The sequence below is a fragment of the Procambarus clarkii genome, chromosome 78, assembly GCF_040958095.1.
Source record: "Procambarus clarkii isolate CNS0578487 chromosome 78, FALCON_Pclarkii_2.0, whole genome shotgun sequence".
Taxonomy (NCBI): Eukaryota; Metazoa; Arthropoda; class Malacostraca; order Decapoda; family Cambaridae; genus Procambarus; species Procambarus clarkii.
Window position 1 is genome coordinate 13,149,269 of NC_091227.1, and position 16,612 is coordinate 13,165,880.

The window sequence follows — 16,612 nt, forward strand, 5'->3', positions numbered from 1 at the left end:
CCTCCCTGAGCCTGGTTTGGGTAAGGGAAGGACTTAATAATGTACTCATAAAATACAGATTTGTGTTAAGTGTTGTGATATATATAACAATCGTGGACGAATAGGTTATGTCTAGGTGGTCAACCCGTTCTCGCACTTTCGTATAGTCAATATTGACTTATTAAATACGTGCATATGTGACATACTAAACATACTAGTTTACCTTGAAAAGCTTCATAGCAAACACCGACCTTACCTAACCTTCTTAGTATGTTAAGATAAGCATCTTATTGCTTCGTAATTACAATTATCTTAACATACTAAGGTGGTTAGGTAAGGTCGGTGTTTTCTATGAAGCTTTTCAAGGTAAACTAGTATGTTTAGTATGTCACATATGCACGTATTTAATAAGTCAATATTGACTAAGAAAGTGCGAGAACGGGTTGAGGTGGTCTGGTCAACCAGACAGCTGGACGCGGTTGCTTGCAGCCTAACGTATCACAGACTGGTTGATCAGGTATCCTTAGGAGGTATTTATCATGTTTTCTTATAAGAGGCATAACTGGCCTCGGTGAGAGGTCAGATTTATTTATGGAGTGCACAATAAACTAGATGCCACCGGCGGCAACACTCAAAAAAAGAAAAATTCTGCCGTTCTGCTCCTAAGATTTTTTTCCATTAGTATTCCTGTTCCTTTTAGACAACGCCAAGTATCCTACTGGCTTTATTACGTACACTAAAACACCAATATACACACATTACTTAAAAGAATACCATGAGCAGCCTTCCTTTCCACAAACTAAAACATTTCCACTAGTTACATTACTCAGCACTACTTGCATCATCATCTCTCCTATTTCAAGGTTATCGCGGTACAATTTCTTTATTGTGATTCTAATGCGCCTCGATTAAATAAATAATAAATAAATAAATGTTTATTCAGGTAAGGTGCATACATACAAGAGATTTTACAAAAAATGATAGATTTATAGATAGAGCTAGTACATACAATACCTAAAGCCACTATTACGCAAAGCGTTTCGGGCAGAAACGTGTAGTTTCTGCACACAGATTAGTGTACTATCTGTGAATTTAACTTACTAATTACTCAAAATATTGACACACACACACAGATACACTGATTACTAAGACAATGTTTAATCCTTCTCCTCATGGAGAGTTACAAGCCTAGGCTAAGGTTCCTTATGATGACAAAGCATGCATTTACACAAGCAAGCAAACTCAGACACAGTTGGATTGATAATTAGGCAAGACGGAGCTACGGTTATAAGGCATCATTATTTTCAGGATCTGCGTTATAAGAAAATTTAATTTTGCAAAAGTAATTGATTCACCAAAATGTACAAAAAGCAACGTACAATATTAGGCTAGTTTGTATAACAGGTCGATCTCGAACCCATTGTTGATGTGACGACTTGTATTGAATTTTGTAACTAGCTCATCAAGATTGTAACTTGCTTAGCTAAATGAATTGTGGGGTTCAGTCCCTGAGCCTATTATGTGCCTCTGTAACCCTTTCCACTACCGCCCACAAGATGGGTATCGGGTGCATAATAAATGAATTAAACTAACTAAAAACTTGTATAACATGAGAGCGGAGCGAGCTGTGTCACGGTATGTGAGAGTTAACCCATTTACCTGACGTGTGTGTCGAGCCCCACCTGCGCCGCACTCTTCTCCAGCAGGTGTTCTGGTATGGCGCTGTATCCTCTGCCACGTTTAGGAAACAGTATCAGAGGCAGCCCAATATCCGCCAACATGAACACTCGAGTATCCGTACCACATGTTCAGGGCACACAATAGCGTACTGCACAAACAATAAATATTAGCACAACACCGTAAAATGTCGCATCGGGACACATTAATGAAGGACGACAGGCTGGTGTGTGTCGAGCAGTGTGTGTGTGAGGGCAGTGTACCTGACCACCCCAACACACCTGAACCCGACCCTAGACCACGCCTCAGGCCCCGTCTCAAGGCCAGACGAGAAGACAGGGGTATATGGGTCCATTATCTCCCCCCCCCCCCTCTCCAACAACGACCCACCACACCCCAGCCATCTCCTCCCCCCCCCCTCCCTACCTCCCTACTAACCTCACGTTAATCTGGTTGGCTATTCGGCCACTATTCCACCCAATCACTAACGCCCCTCTACCCAATCGCGCCACAACTGGTGACCTGAGCCGTTAAACGTTCGTCCGAGACTGTTACCAAGAATCAACAATGACGTCAGTGTAGTCGCCCAGTAAATACGTTTGCTGCGCTTTGGTAACAAGTGTCCCAGAAACACATTGCCTATTTATATATTATTGGAACAACTGGGTTACACAGTGGTGAAATCCCAATGCCGTTATCTTGCGCTATTTGAGAGATACGCGTTCCTGAATGCTGCAAACACAAATTTTATATTCTCAGAGCTAACAAATAACGATAGCGTTAAACAGTTGAAAGCGTCGTCTGGACATTATCAGTCAGACCCTACCATTTCCTAAACGATTCATCTCTGCAGCATCAATAGCCTAGGTGCTATTTGCAGGAGAATATTTTTGTTGACTGCCGATAACACTAACTAGCTGGGAGCTGTGTTGACCAGAATAATGTAAATAAAATCTTAGCACGAACCAGAGAAATGTGAAATATATTTCTGGTATTTTACTAATTTAAAAAGTGGAATTATTTACAATTTCTAATTTAAAAGTGGAATTATTTACAATTTCTAATTTAAAAGTGAAACTATTTAAAATTTCAATTCTTTAAAGTATGTGCTACAATAAAAATACAAATTTCCAGTGGAAAAGGCTGAGAGCTATTAAATAAGATAAGCCAAGATTGGTTCTCCAGCGGCCCATGCGCACCTATACCAGCTTCCTAATAAATTTCGTAAAAATTTCACTTTTAACGCACTCTTAACATCATGACGAATAAACGCGCGTTATTGAATATTTTGCGGACCCTCCGTCGCAGGAGACCCGCAAAACTTGGAATCCGGGGTTTGGGTCTTCCATGTGTTATCTAATTCTGAGGAATACGCAATCTGGCGGGATAACAATAAGGTATCACTTGTGAAGGGAGGCTTTGTTTCTTGTGTGGTTATCTTGAGATGATTTCAGGGCTGTCCCCGCGGCCGGGTCCTCGACCAGGCCTCCACCCTCAGGAAGCAGCCCGTTACAGTTGACTAACACCCGGGTACCTATTTTACTGCTAGGTAACAGGGGCATAGGGTGAAAGAAACTCTGCCCATTTTTTCTCGCCGGCGCCCGGGATCGAACCTGGGACCACAGGATCACAAGTGCAGCGTGCTGTCCGCTCCGCCGACTGGCTCCGGCTCGACCGGCATAAGCCTAGTGAATACCTGGTTACCTGGTTGATGGGGTTCTGGGAGTTCTTCTACTCCCCAAGCCCGGCCCGAGGCCAGGCTTGACTTGTGAGAGTTTGGTCCACCAGGCTGTTGCTTGGAGCGGCCCGCAGGCCCACATACCCACCACAGCCCGGTTGGTCCGGCACTCCTTGGAGGAATAAATCTAGTTTCCTCTTGAAAATGTCCACTGTTGTTCCGGCAATATTTCTTATGCTTGCTGGGAGGACGTTGAACAACCGCGGACCTCTGATGTTTATACAGTGTTCTCTGATTGTGCCTATGGCACCTCTGCTCTTCACTGGTTCTATTCTACATTTTCTTTCATATCGTTTACTCCAGTACGTTGTTATTTTACTGTGTAGATTTGGTACTTGGCCCTCCAGTATCTTCCAGGTGTATATTATTTGATATCTCTCTCGTCTTCTTTCTAGTGAGTACATTTGGAGGGCTTTGAGACGACCCCAATAATTTAGGTGCTTTATTGCATCTATGCGTGCCGTATATGTTCTCTGTATTCCCTCTATCTCAGCAATCTCTCCTGCTCTGAAGGGGGAAGTGAGTACTGAACAGTACTCAAGACGGGACAACACAAGTGACTTGAAGAGTACAACCATTGTGATGGGATCCCTGGATTTGAAAGTTCTCGTAATCCATCCTATCATTTTTCTGGCTGTCGCAATATTTGCTTGGTTATGCTCCTTAAACGTTAGGTCGTCAGACATTATTATTCCCAAATCCTTTATATGCTGTTTTCCTACTATGGGTACATTTGATTGTGTTTTGTACTCTGTATTATGTTTAAGGTCCTCATTTTTACCGTACCTGAGTACCTGGAATTTATCACTGTTAAACATCATGTTATTTTCTGATGCCCAGTCGAAAACTTTATTAATATCAGCTTGAAGTTTTTAAATGTCCTCAGCCGAGGTAATTTTCATACTGATTTTTGTGTCATCTGCAAAGGATGATACGAAGCTGTGACTTGTATTTTTGTCTATATCTGATATGAGAATAAGGAAAAGCAGCGGTGCAAGGACTGTACCCTGAGGTACAGAGCTTTTCACTGCACTTGGACTAGATTTTATATGGTTGACAGTTACTCGCCGAGTCCTGTTTGACAGAAAACTGAGTATCCGTAATAATTTGCTTGCTTGAATAAAGCTTGCGTATAGCTTAGATCGTGAGCAGTGCATATCTGGTGCAGCATGTACAGTGCTGTGGAAAATAAATGAAAAATACCGAATATTCTTCTTAATGCTCTCGCTTCTCACTATCGCACATCAATAACGCCCAACCTCTCTCACATAACTCATCGTGGGCAAAATTCAATGAAAGTTAAACAGGTCTGGGGGACTGTGATTGATATCTGCTGGTGGGAGGACGGTGTTGGCATGGGGGAGACAGGGTGTCCGAGGTAAAGTTCAAGTATGTTTATTGAGACGAGAAAAAAATACATCTCAAAGGGATAGAGTAGCTTAGGCTATCTCTACCCCCCCGTCCGAGGTAAAGTAATGCAAGTATCTTCAATAGCCTAAGCTACGCTATCCTTTTGAGATGAATTACTTGAACTTACTTTAACTTGATCTCACTAATGATCAAGTCAAGTACGTTGATGGTCTGGTAACTCAGGGTACCAGGTGAGGAAACAATGAAAACCTCCGAATTCTAAATGTCGTAATTCTGTGGATTTTATTGTTTTACATTTTAGCGCTAAGATTTTTTGTTCCTGCTTTGTTACCCCCTTTACTGAGTGGCACGATAGCCACTGTTTTAAGTGCCGAGATTATACCTGTATCCAAGTTTCGTTTAAACAAAATGTTTAAGTGATTTTTTTTATTGCTTATGAATATAGAATTCCAGGACTCTGGAGGTGGAATGCATAGATATGCTATGTATGTTCTCATTTTCTCTAGTGCCGTATGGCCACTTGCTGAATTACAAGATACAATGTATAAACACATTTAAAATAAGTTGTATATACAGCTCTAAGTTAGTTGGTTTTGCTAAGTTAGTATACACAGGCGTAGGCTAAATGGTTTGGCTAAGTTAACTTTCATTATGTGAAAAAATGCAATTCATGTTTAATATTAACAAAACTGTTTATATTCAAAACTGTACTTGTATTTTGTATGAGACGAGGACAGCATGGGATATAAGGATGCCAATTCTAAGAGCAGCGAAGTGGTAGTTTACATAAAGGCTTTAATTATTTTGACAATCAACATCTTCACAAATTTCTTTGTAAATGTTTCTATAATTGAAATTGAAATAAGTTTATTGAGGTAAAATACACACAAAGGGATGAGGTAGCTCAAGCTATTCTCACCCCGTTCAGTACATCGTGTTAATACATACATAGACACACCTCACAAGCAATAAACGTATTACCGAACATTCTGAGAGATAAACATACATTTCCTATGTTTCTAGAGATTTACCAGAAAGAGAGAGCTCCTAAATGTTGAGTTTCACTTGAAAAGCTGCATGTTACTTTATTTCGGTCCGCCAAATCCAAGCAAACACCAGCTGCAGTCTGGAGATGATTTTAAGAGTTTCAGAATTTCGCAGTCAAAGATTTAAACGCTATCAATCCTCAAGCATCTTAATTTGTCAGCACTAAAGACATTTAAACCAAGAGTTAATCTCGAGATGATTCGAGGACTCGCGACCTTAAATCAAGCTCAGGGTTGCCACTACTTCATAATACACACAAACAGGCCCAGCCAGCATCCTTCGCCTCCCTCTCGCTAGGTACGAAGTGCCTGACCTTGCGCTGCTGCGTTCACCCAAGAAAATAAATATAAGGAATGATGGAGTTCATGGGAGAATGATTGGCTTTCGACCACTAGTCATTGTATTACCTTTACTCAACATAGCATAAGCCTTTATAGTGACGCTAACACTACTGTAGCTGCTGTAGTATGAGAAACATGAGAACAGAAGAAGTGAATGATAGGATAGTAGCAGGAGAGGATAACATAAGCAAGAGAAGATCAGGAGCAAAATATGAGCAATAAATAAGAATAACGGAACAAAACCTAGACTAGACGAAAAAGACGAGGAAAGTTTTAGTAAACAAGAGGATATTATTCAATGAAATGAGGAAAAGAAAAACAAAGATAACCTTAATAATACAATCATAGCGTAGGTCTAACTATAACTAAAACAAGACAAATAAAACTGGCATGAAATGAATATTCCTAATGATAATATTTTAAAACTCAATAACCGTAATCTTGTGAGCGCGGCGAGTGCGTTTTTATTGCCCTATTTAAGATACTGTACATCTGCATTTATGCAGCGCTAACTATGAAATTCGAAGAAAACCCCATTTCACAGGATAGTCAGTCAGTCATACAGGGGAATGTGATCACTAACTAGCCTGCGCTTGCAAACATTGCATGCACTATAAAGATATCCTCTAGAACGGGCAGCCAACCTTTCGGAGCTCACAGATTATTAAATTCATAATTTTAAATCCCGCAGACCACTAATATGAATCCCTCGTCCACCAAATAAGAAATGATAGTTATTATAGCAAACTATTTGATGCCATTAAATAAAACAGTTAAAGAAAATAGTTACATACAATACATAAATAAAATTACCTCGCGGACCACTGGTTGATGATGACCGCTGCTCTAAAACAAAGCTCCAGGTACCTCATACCGCCAGGTCTGAAGGGTATAATGACTGGACATTAATATGTAGTGTATGAGATCATGACCCAGTTCCTGCTCACAGAGTTTATACATGGAATGCTCAGTGGTGGGAGATTTGTCCCTTGTTGCAACCTGATACAGGTAACGGGTAGCCCAAGCCAGTCCTGGCAACCATTAAGTCACACTGACTGGTGGATGTTTTAGTGCGTGCTTGTGAGTGGTTCCCCTCACCCATCAGGTCAGCCTGTCACCAGCCTCACTGATAATCATAATGACCTTTCACTCAGAGCAGGATGTTGGCATTTGTAGCCGACATTCGGGACCGCAAGTCACAAAGACAATGTTAAATGCAGTCCTGGTAGTGGCGGACTATATGTGTTCGGTAGTTAAAAATTTGAAACTCCCATCTTAAATATGTAATGTTTATTACGTTCAGTAGCCTATACATGTTAGCACGTTTCCCTGCTGGAGACTGAACCGGTGAGCAGGCAAAGCGACAGAAGAAATCATTGTGGGGAAGTAGAGGAGATATATAACACTTAGTATCTGTATTTAACAAAACTGAGTGCAAAAATCACCAAATTTACACAAATGTAAAGTTGTTTACTAGTGAACTTCAATTTAAGTTAAACCCTCCGCCGAAGATATATAGTGTTAGCCACATGCGTGTTTTTCTTCCACATGGTAGAAGGGTCGGGTTGAAACACACTAATGTAGGCATCATTCACCTTCGCCTGGCCCAGTCTGACCTGCGTCTTTATTAGGTCAAGCTGAATAACGCCGCAGTCAACTTTGCTCATAAACCTTTAAGTATATTAAACCCCTCACAGTTTACTTATATCGTTAACTATTATGGTTAAAATTTACTCTCGAAAGTTTATGTGCCTGCGAGGTAAAGCTCTGAACATACCATGCTGCTTATTTTTTTTTTTTGTAGGTTAGCTGTTAAGGTCCAAGAATGTTAATAATAGGCATATATTTAAGGCCCAATCTATCTTGAGATGATTTCGGGGCTTTTTTACTGTCCCCGCGGCCCGGTCCTCGACCAGGCCTCCACCCCCAGGAAGCAGCCCGTGACAGCTGACTAACACCCAGGTACCTATTTTACTGCTAGGTAACAGGGGCATAGGGTGAAAGAAACTCTGCCCATTGTTTCTCGCCGGCGCCTGGGACCGAACCTGGGACCACAGGATCACAAGTCCAGTGTGCTGTCCGCTCGGCCAACCGGCTCATTACGATCTATATGCAGGTATACTTCAATCTTTAAAAGAAATTAGGATAACAGTTAACTGGGACTGGAGGACAAACGAAGCTGCATTCTAGTTATGTCTACGTCGTTAGTTGTTAATTATGGACTGTATCACCGGTTGTAGCGTTGAGAGACCGAAACACTAGTCTACATTTCCACCACTGTTGTGATGTCCCCTCGGTAGAACCCTCGATAGGCTCCAGTTTCTTATTCACATCAGGTGTTGTAAACAAAAAATGTAACCAAGTTATCTGACCCAACAGGTGTTCGTGTGGAGCCACCACTTGCAATAGATTGAAATAAACGTTACCCAATAGCCTAGACTAAGAGTCGGGCTCTAAGCGAACGGCTAGTTACAAACTTGCAAATAATTTTAATAAATTTATATTTTATCTATCAAGTTTCCTTACATATTAATAATTATCACAATAATACTATATATAATTAAACAATTCGTTATATAAAATACAGTATTTATTATACTGTTATAATACACAGTATTATTATACACAATAATTCCATATACAATTAAACAATTCGTTATATAAAAATAAACACCATTGCCCGCCGCAATGGACTAAACCATCACGCATGTTTCTAGTTTGCACATTCTATTACAACTCCAGTTATCTTGAGGTTATCTTGAGATGATTTCGGGGCTTTTTAGTGTCCCCGCGGCCCGGTCCTCGACCAGGCCTCCACCCCCAGGAAGCAGCCGGTGACAGCTGACTTACTCCCAGGTACCTATTTACTGCTAGGTAACAGGGGCATTCAGGGTGAAAGAAACTTTGCCCATTTGTTTCTGCCTCGTGCGGGAATCGAACCCGCGCCACAGAATTACGAGTCCTGCGCGCTATCCACCAGGCTACGAGGCCCCTACCCCTACAACTACAGTAATTTACTGCATGAAAATCAAAACGTCTTAAGCAACGAACAACTGAAACAAATAGTAATTAAAACGTGCAACTCTCTGGAAGCGAGGCGAGAAAAAGTCACATGTCAGAGGACTGTGCGGGGGCTGAGAGCCAAGCTACGCGTGGACAAGCTGTGGGCGTAGCTGACATTACCAGAGCTGGTGCGAGCCTTGTCGAGGTGGCAGGCTGCATTGTGGACATTCACATCACAAGTTGTGATGTGAATGTCCACTATGTTCCCCCCCCCCCTCCCCACGTCGTGTGTTGAGATTTGGTTGTGATTTTCAACCCAATCTCACCACACGAGGCACCTGCTCATCTTGAAAGCCTATGCATACATGGATATGTAACGCCACTCAACTCGACCATTTTTTGTCAATCTTATCAGTTCCAAGTGCTGTAATGATTTTGCACTTTCTCCTGATTATGCCTAAGTAGCCACTAGTTTCATGTAGCCTATAATTTTCTTGAAATACACCTTGCTTACTCTTAAAGACAGCCTATAATATTTCTTGCACATGCTGAAAATTCAGGACAACCATTCTTCTGAAACATTGGGTTGCCATCACCCACTGGGGCAACTTCTAATTCGCCATCATCTCTAGTCCCTGTGAGGCATTAATAATTCACATGTTGTGGCAACGGGATATACATTGTACGATTTTTCATAATATTATATATTTATTATTTCCTTTGCGTTCTTAGGCTATACCACTAAGAAGTTCCTGAGTGCTTTCTGACACCCGGAAAAGTGCGAATGTTGAAATGAGCTTTCGTGAGCAGGAAATGTTCTCTCCACACTCCACCTCCGCCAGTTTCACCAACCTTGAGAGGCGGTGTTGGTATACAACAATATTCCAGCTGGAAATCTGTACATTTTCGAGCTCGCCATTTTCCCTAGCCATTAAAGGTGAGGGACGCAAATAAAAATATTCTCGACGAGAGTGTGCAAGTGCTTTGAAATCCTTTAGATAATAAAAAAACAAAACAATATCAAGTTTAGACGATTTGTATTTTTTTTTGTAAGTACAACTAGACACCCTATGGAACTAAGATGATTTAGATAAGTCATAATGTGCCTATTTATTTAATCTGAAACATTTCCAGCGGACGAGGCTAGTCAGATTCTCTAAGTGTTTTACATACTGTGCTTGTCCTGGACGGAAGGTACTGATGACTGCAGATCAAAGTCATCATTTCATGCAAATATAAACTCGAGCAACTGTTTTGGAGAGGAGGAAGATGAGAGAGAGCGGGAGGGAGGAAGAGGATAGGGGGGGGGGAGAGATGTGGACGAGAGGAGGTGGAAAAGTTGGGGGAAAAAAAAGAGGATTGCCGGAACAACCGTGGACATTTTCAAGAGGAAACTAGATTTATTCCTCCAAGGAGTGCCGGACCAACCGGGCTGTGGTGGGTATGTGGGCCTGCGGGCCGCTCCAAGCAACAGCCTGGTGGACCAAACTCTCAAGTCGAGCCTGGCCTCGGGCCGGGCTTGGGGAGTAGAAGAACTCCCAGAACCCCATCAACCAGGTATCAACCAGGTATCAACCAGAGGGATAGAGGGGTGGCGAGAGAATATACCTAGACTGAGTTTCGGGAGTTTACTTCCCGAGGCCGGCTTGGGGCTAGGCTCTACTCTACTTGTGATAACTTGCACCAACAGGCTGTTGAGTGCAGAATAATTACTTCTTGTTGAATAATAATTTCTGCAGACCCACATATCCACTATAATCCAGTTGGGTCCAGCACTTCTTACAGGAACTTATCTAAATGTTTCTTCAAAATATCCGATATACAACTACGTGAAGTTTTATGCTAGTCTAGCATGGCAGGGCAAATTGTGGAATCAGAAGGGTGTAGCTAAACAATGGAAACTCAAGTGTGTTATGCTGCCCCTTGACCCAGGAGGTCAGGTCTTGTGGTCAACATTTAATGACCCAGCCAGATAGGACGACTTGCTAATCCCATAATTGTGGCGGGTCACCTGTGGCAGCGTGCTGTGACCCCCCCCCCCCCCACCGGCCTATCTCATTGTGACCCAGAACCATATCCTATCAGGATCAGGTGTGGCCCAAGGCCACTCCCCCTCCAGTCGACAAGCTACCTTAGACCTTGGCGAGTGTAAGACGTCAGTATACTGTGGTTCCTTTTAAGATGTTTACTAATGTCTGGGATGCTGCTTTTAACATCTCTGATCTATGAGAAGTAACTAACTAATGTTAGCATCTTAGATTTCTATTTATAAATATGGAGTAAATAATGATTAATAAATGTCGATTATTAATTGTGGTATGCACTGTCCTTAGAATGAAAGCAGTTTATCCGTGCTTTGACTGTAGGTTATATCTTGAGATGATTTCGGGGCTTTTTTTTTAGTGTCCCCGCGGCCCGGTCCTCGACCAGGCCTCCACCCCCAGGAAGCAGCCCGTGACAGCTGACTAACTCCCAGGTACCTATTTACTGCTAGGTAACAGGGGCATTCAGGGTGAAAGAAACTTTGCCCATTTGTTTCTGCCTCGTGCGGGAATCGAACCCGCGCCACAGAATTACGAGTCCTGCGCGCTATCCACCAGGCTTTTTTTTTTTTTTTAGGCTACGAGGCCCCCTGTACGACACAGTGGTTGCCAGGATCAGGTTGGGTTACCGTTAGCTGTGGCAGGTGGCTACAGGTGACTGATCTCCCAATCCTGAGCACTCCAGGTGTAAACTCTGAGCAGGAACTGCGGCATGATCTCCCACACTACATCACCTAATGCCCAGTTATTAGACCATTCAGACCCGTATGCATGAGGTACCTGGAGCTTTGCAATTACTTTATTCACTCTCGTGTTCTTGAAGATATCCTTATAGTGCACCCAAAATTTGCCAGTGCAGACTACTGAACATATGGCCCTGTATGACTAACCATCCTGCGAGATGGGGACTTTTAGTATCAATGCTACCTTATTCACTCTTGTGTTGATGATATCCCCATAATGTAACCAGAGTCTGCCAGTGCAGACTACTTATCACATGCCTCTGTATGACTAACTATCCTGTGTGATGGGGATTTTTAGCACCACGTAGCCAGCTTTTGGACACACACTGTACTCCCCTTCATATAGTGTAAGGTAGTTGCACAAATGCAGATGTACCTAAATGTGTTAATAAAAAAAAATTGACAGAAACCTAGTAACGACGTCCAGGAGTGTGTTATCTTGAGATGATTTCGGGGCTTTAGTGTCCCCGCGGCCCGGTCCTCGACCAGGCCTCCACCCCCCAGGAAGCAGCCCGTGACAGCTGACTAACACCCAGGTACCTATTTTACTGCTAGGTAACAGGGGCATAGGGTGAAAGAAACTCTGCCCATTGTTTCTCGCCGGCGCCTGGGATCGAACCCAGGACCACAGGATCACAAGTCCAGTGTGATGTCCGCTCGGCCGACCGGCTCCCTAATGTGCCCCCATATTCAGTATGGGGGCACATTCAGTATTCAGCCCCAATATTCAGTATGTGCCACCCCCGGGGGGGGGAGGCACATACTGAATATTATGCACTGAATACGGTGATTATGGTTTTAAGGTTATCAGTAGTAGAGATAACAGTTTGAAACGTTGGGAGTATCTGTACAGTCCCATTATGTTGGGACTGTATGGAAGATAATCCATACAGTCTTAAATATAATGGATGGTAGAAGAAGACCTACCCCTTTCTCCTCTACATTGACTTCGCTCTATTTTCTCCCTTTATCTCAGGTTCATCCATTTTCTCCTTTGATCCATTCCTCTTCCATCATCCCCTTTTATCTATTTCCTTCCGATTCCACTATCACATATCAGATATGAGAGAGAGAGAGAAGAGAGCGCATGCTTTTGAAGGGGTTAAACGTTCAAATTGCCTCTCCCTCTTTCCAAATAACCCGAAGGATTTTGTCTACAAGAAAATGAAAGCCGTATCTGGTATTTTACAGAACAATTGACTTCATCCTTTAAATATTTATATTCTTGGGTAACGAATTTTAGATTAAAATATAACACATCCCTCTCAAAAGTTAGGCTTGCTATGCCTTCCTTCATACTTTTAAATAACTCACTTTTTTCAGAATACAAAAATGTAAGGTAGACGGGCTAAAAGTCCAGCCCACCGAGATCAAATACGTCCGTCCCCTCCACACCCGACCCTCAATTATCTCCCCCGTCCCCTGAATAAAATAATGGCGACAACTGCCCCCTTTTGTTTGCACAGCCAACCGTTATCAGCCCGGTGCTTGCAGACTCGCTGGTACTAACCATCACAAAGTCTCTTAGATGCCACATTCCGTCTATCTTTACGCCGTATTTTCATATTAATCTCATGGAGTATAAAATAACTAGTAACTTTTAGTAAAGTGTTGATACTGGTGGAGCGGACAAATATAAATCTGTGAACATCAGGAATAATTAGCAGTATTTAAGCCTTTATACTATACCACATGGGCAGTAAGCGCCAGAATCCAGAAATGGATTATCAATTGATGACGGGCAGCGCTCGCGGAGAATTTACAATTAAGAGAATTCCGAACCCTGGCCATGCATGGACAACACATTTGGCGCAGTTTATGGAGCCATTATTACACTTTCACTGATTATCTGGTAAATTTCATAAAACACAGTCCAGTCGCGGGCATGAACTGATGAGCTAGTTATATAATTACACACAGAAATCACAATAGCGTGATGTATCGAATGAATAAATCCACAAGGGCCGTGATGAGGATTCGAACTTGCGTGCGAGAGCATCCCAGACGCTGCCTTAGTTATATAATTTGTTAACATAAATCAACCGTATCTTTACAGTTTATCAGACGAACATCTCCATGACACCTAAGAGGGGGAGTCAATTACACTATTAATTTGCCTATCATTCACCCCATACCCATCCAGTGGGCAGTGGTGTCAAGGTTATAATAATTTGCTTGCAGTACCTATCAACAATTAGCAAACATTTTGGTGGTATATCATTTTGAATGAAACATTTTACACAGAAATACAGATGAATTAGCTTGCGTAGATTTCACTTTACCTCATATCTACAAGGTTCGTTGGAGTTCTATAAACAGCTTGTGTATTCTCAGGTTGTTTATAGGTAATCCAAGGTTATAGTTAACTCATACTTTGAACGCATATTTTTGGCTAAAGCATCGGTTCTATCACATTCGGAACCCAACATGTGAATCAACATAAACTATGTCTATAGACTGTCGCCATCAATAATAAGTGTTGTATTTCTGACCAGATTCAGACACAAATATGTTATATTATTACTTAATAAGAGTACAGGACGGACCGAAACTTCGTAACTCTTCATTCTTTTTCATATATGGGTTGGGTTACTGTCACAAGTATGTCTTAAAAATCGAGACAACAAACCAAGACCGCCACGGGGAATTGTAGTATTAAACATTCAGATAGATACGAAGACGACCCAAATCGAGCCTGGGCCCAAGCCGGGTTTAGGGAGTAGAATTCCCAGAACCCACTCCAAGTACAGGTACAAATATTGAAATCATTACACACAAAGAGATAAATAAGGCTGCGCTAACCACATCAAAAAACACATATCAGGAAGGAAAGTATTATAACCTACGCTTTATGGAAACGCTATCGAATTTCCAACGGACGAGTTCTATCTTCATTGATTTCGGTACGAGGCTATCATCAGCACAGGAAGCCGCGCCACTCATTGGCTTCGGATGAGTGCCCGGCGCCTCCAGTAAATTGACAATTACAGTTTTTCTATTCAGTAACAAAACAAGTTTCCTTTCTAAATTGGAGGGTTAAAGCCTTCTAGCTATGCCCATTTAAATAACTTGGCATTCTTGAAATAAGTGAGGAGAGTACCAGAAATGCAAACCCGATTTTCACTAACTTCAATAGGAGTGGTTTTGTTTAAATGGCCTCGATATCGTGCTCATACAATAACCTAAACATTGCACGTGTTATTTGCAACAGTAAACATTACCAAAAGCTATTTATTATTACCAAGCTAATATTTTATGAATTAAACATTATCTGAAGCTTGGAGTTTGAATCTAGCTTGTGTTGACAGCCCTCCGTGGTTGGTATTGTACCAATTTTTCATTATTCAAGTTAAATGTCAGAATAGTTAAGGTTGAATAACAACACTACCTGGTCAGTTCGTTCCTGTTTTAAACTTGGGCCTTAAAAAAAAAATTGATTCACAGTCATTCCAAAGTCACAGCTAAAATCTTATCTGGGAATGATAATCCCAGAAAGCTCTTAGCCCAGATAACAATATAACAATCTGGCAAAGAATAAAAGTACAATTGCAAAACTAGTCTCTTTTTGGGTTTCCATTTGCCATAAATGTTAAATAATTTTACTTTAAAGAGCTCCTAATTTACATACCGAAAGATAAAAAAATGTTAAAGCCTATACTCTCCTTAAATGTAATTCCTCGGCATTTAACACATTAAGGAACTGAATAAATGCGAGCAATGCATAGGCACTAAACTATTCCAGATTTTCATAAAACATATACAACTTTAAAATTAACAGTAACGTATGGCGATAATATTCTAATAGGCCACTAACAATGTTTTTCTTTTTTTCTTTATTAAATAATATACAATAAAGATCATATTTACACCAATTTACAAGGAAAATACTACATTTACATATATTTTATATATACTCAGTAATCCAGTTTTTCATATCACAGACCATGAGCCGTAAACCCCAAATGTTAAACATGATCCTGCCTCGCAAGAACTTCAATATTTTGTCCACTGAGTAACTCCTGCCTGCCTATCCATGCAAAAAAATGCAATCAGAGAATAGCATAATTATTGTATTTTTAATTTTCTTGCATTTTATGTCAATATGAAACATTCCAAACCTCATTAAATCCACTCTAATGCTTGGTCCACAAAGCTTTAAGAGTGTCTGTGATCCAGTTAACAAAAACAACTTTCTGCTTACAGAAATAAAATACAGGCATAATATTCTCAATTTCAGTACATTGGTCACACCTATTGTCCTTACTTCCCAACATCAACAATCTATTATCTGTAAGGAGGGTCTCATGAATATAGCGATGAAACAGTTGGTTGTTTTGGGGCAATAAATTTAACATGAAGGTTCGCCCATATTACTCGCCAGTTAAAAAAAAAAGTGGATATGCCTCCTCTAGTCTATGAACTATATATGAGAGCAGATCATCATACGCGTGTTTAAAGTTCATCATTAAAAAAAAAACCTTCAACATTACAAATCCACCTGAGAACATCAATTGCACAAGAATAAAATTATGAGGTGAAATAAAGGCAAGCGGGCGGTATACACTAGCACATGTATCAAGTAGCTAACGCGTAGTTTACAAAAATAATGTCCTAAAGCATTTACACTATTTCCTTTCTAAAGGTAACAATACAGCCAATGACTTAGGGTAC

General features: G+C 41.2%; 1 protein-coding gene across 16 annotated transcripts in view; it reads right to left on the reverse strand.

Annotated features, from left to right (window-relative positions):
- Positions 1-16,612, reverse strand: part of LOC123746147 (protein draper) — a 691,165-nt gene that overhangs the window by 141,634 nt on the left and 532,919 nt on the right. The window contains exon 1 of one of the 16 annotated variants that reach the window (XM_069314073.1): positions 1,639-1,902. The exons of the other annotated variants lie outside the window; for them this stretch is intronic. The gene's annotated coding sequence lies outside the window, so the exon portion shown is untranslated. Of the gene's footprint in view, positions 1-1,638; positions 1,903-16,612 lie in introns of those variants that run through there. 16 annotated transcript variants of the gene reach the window in all.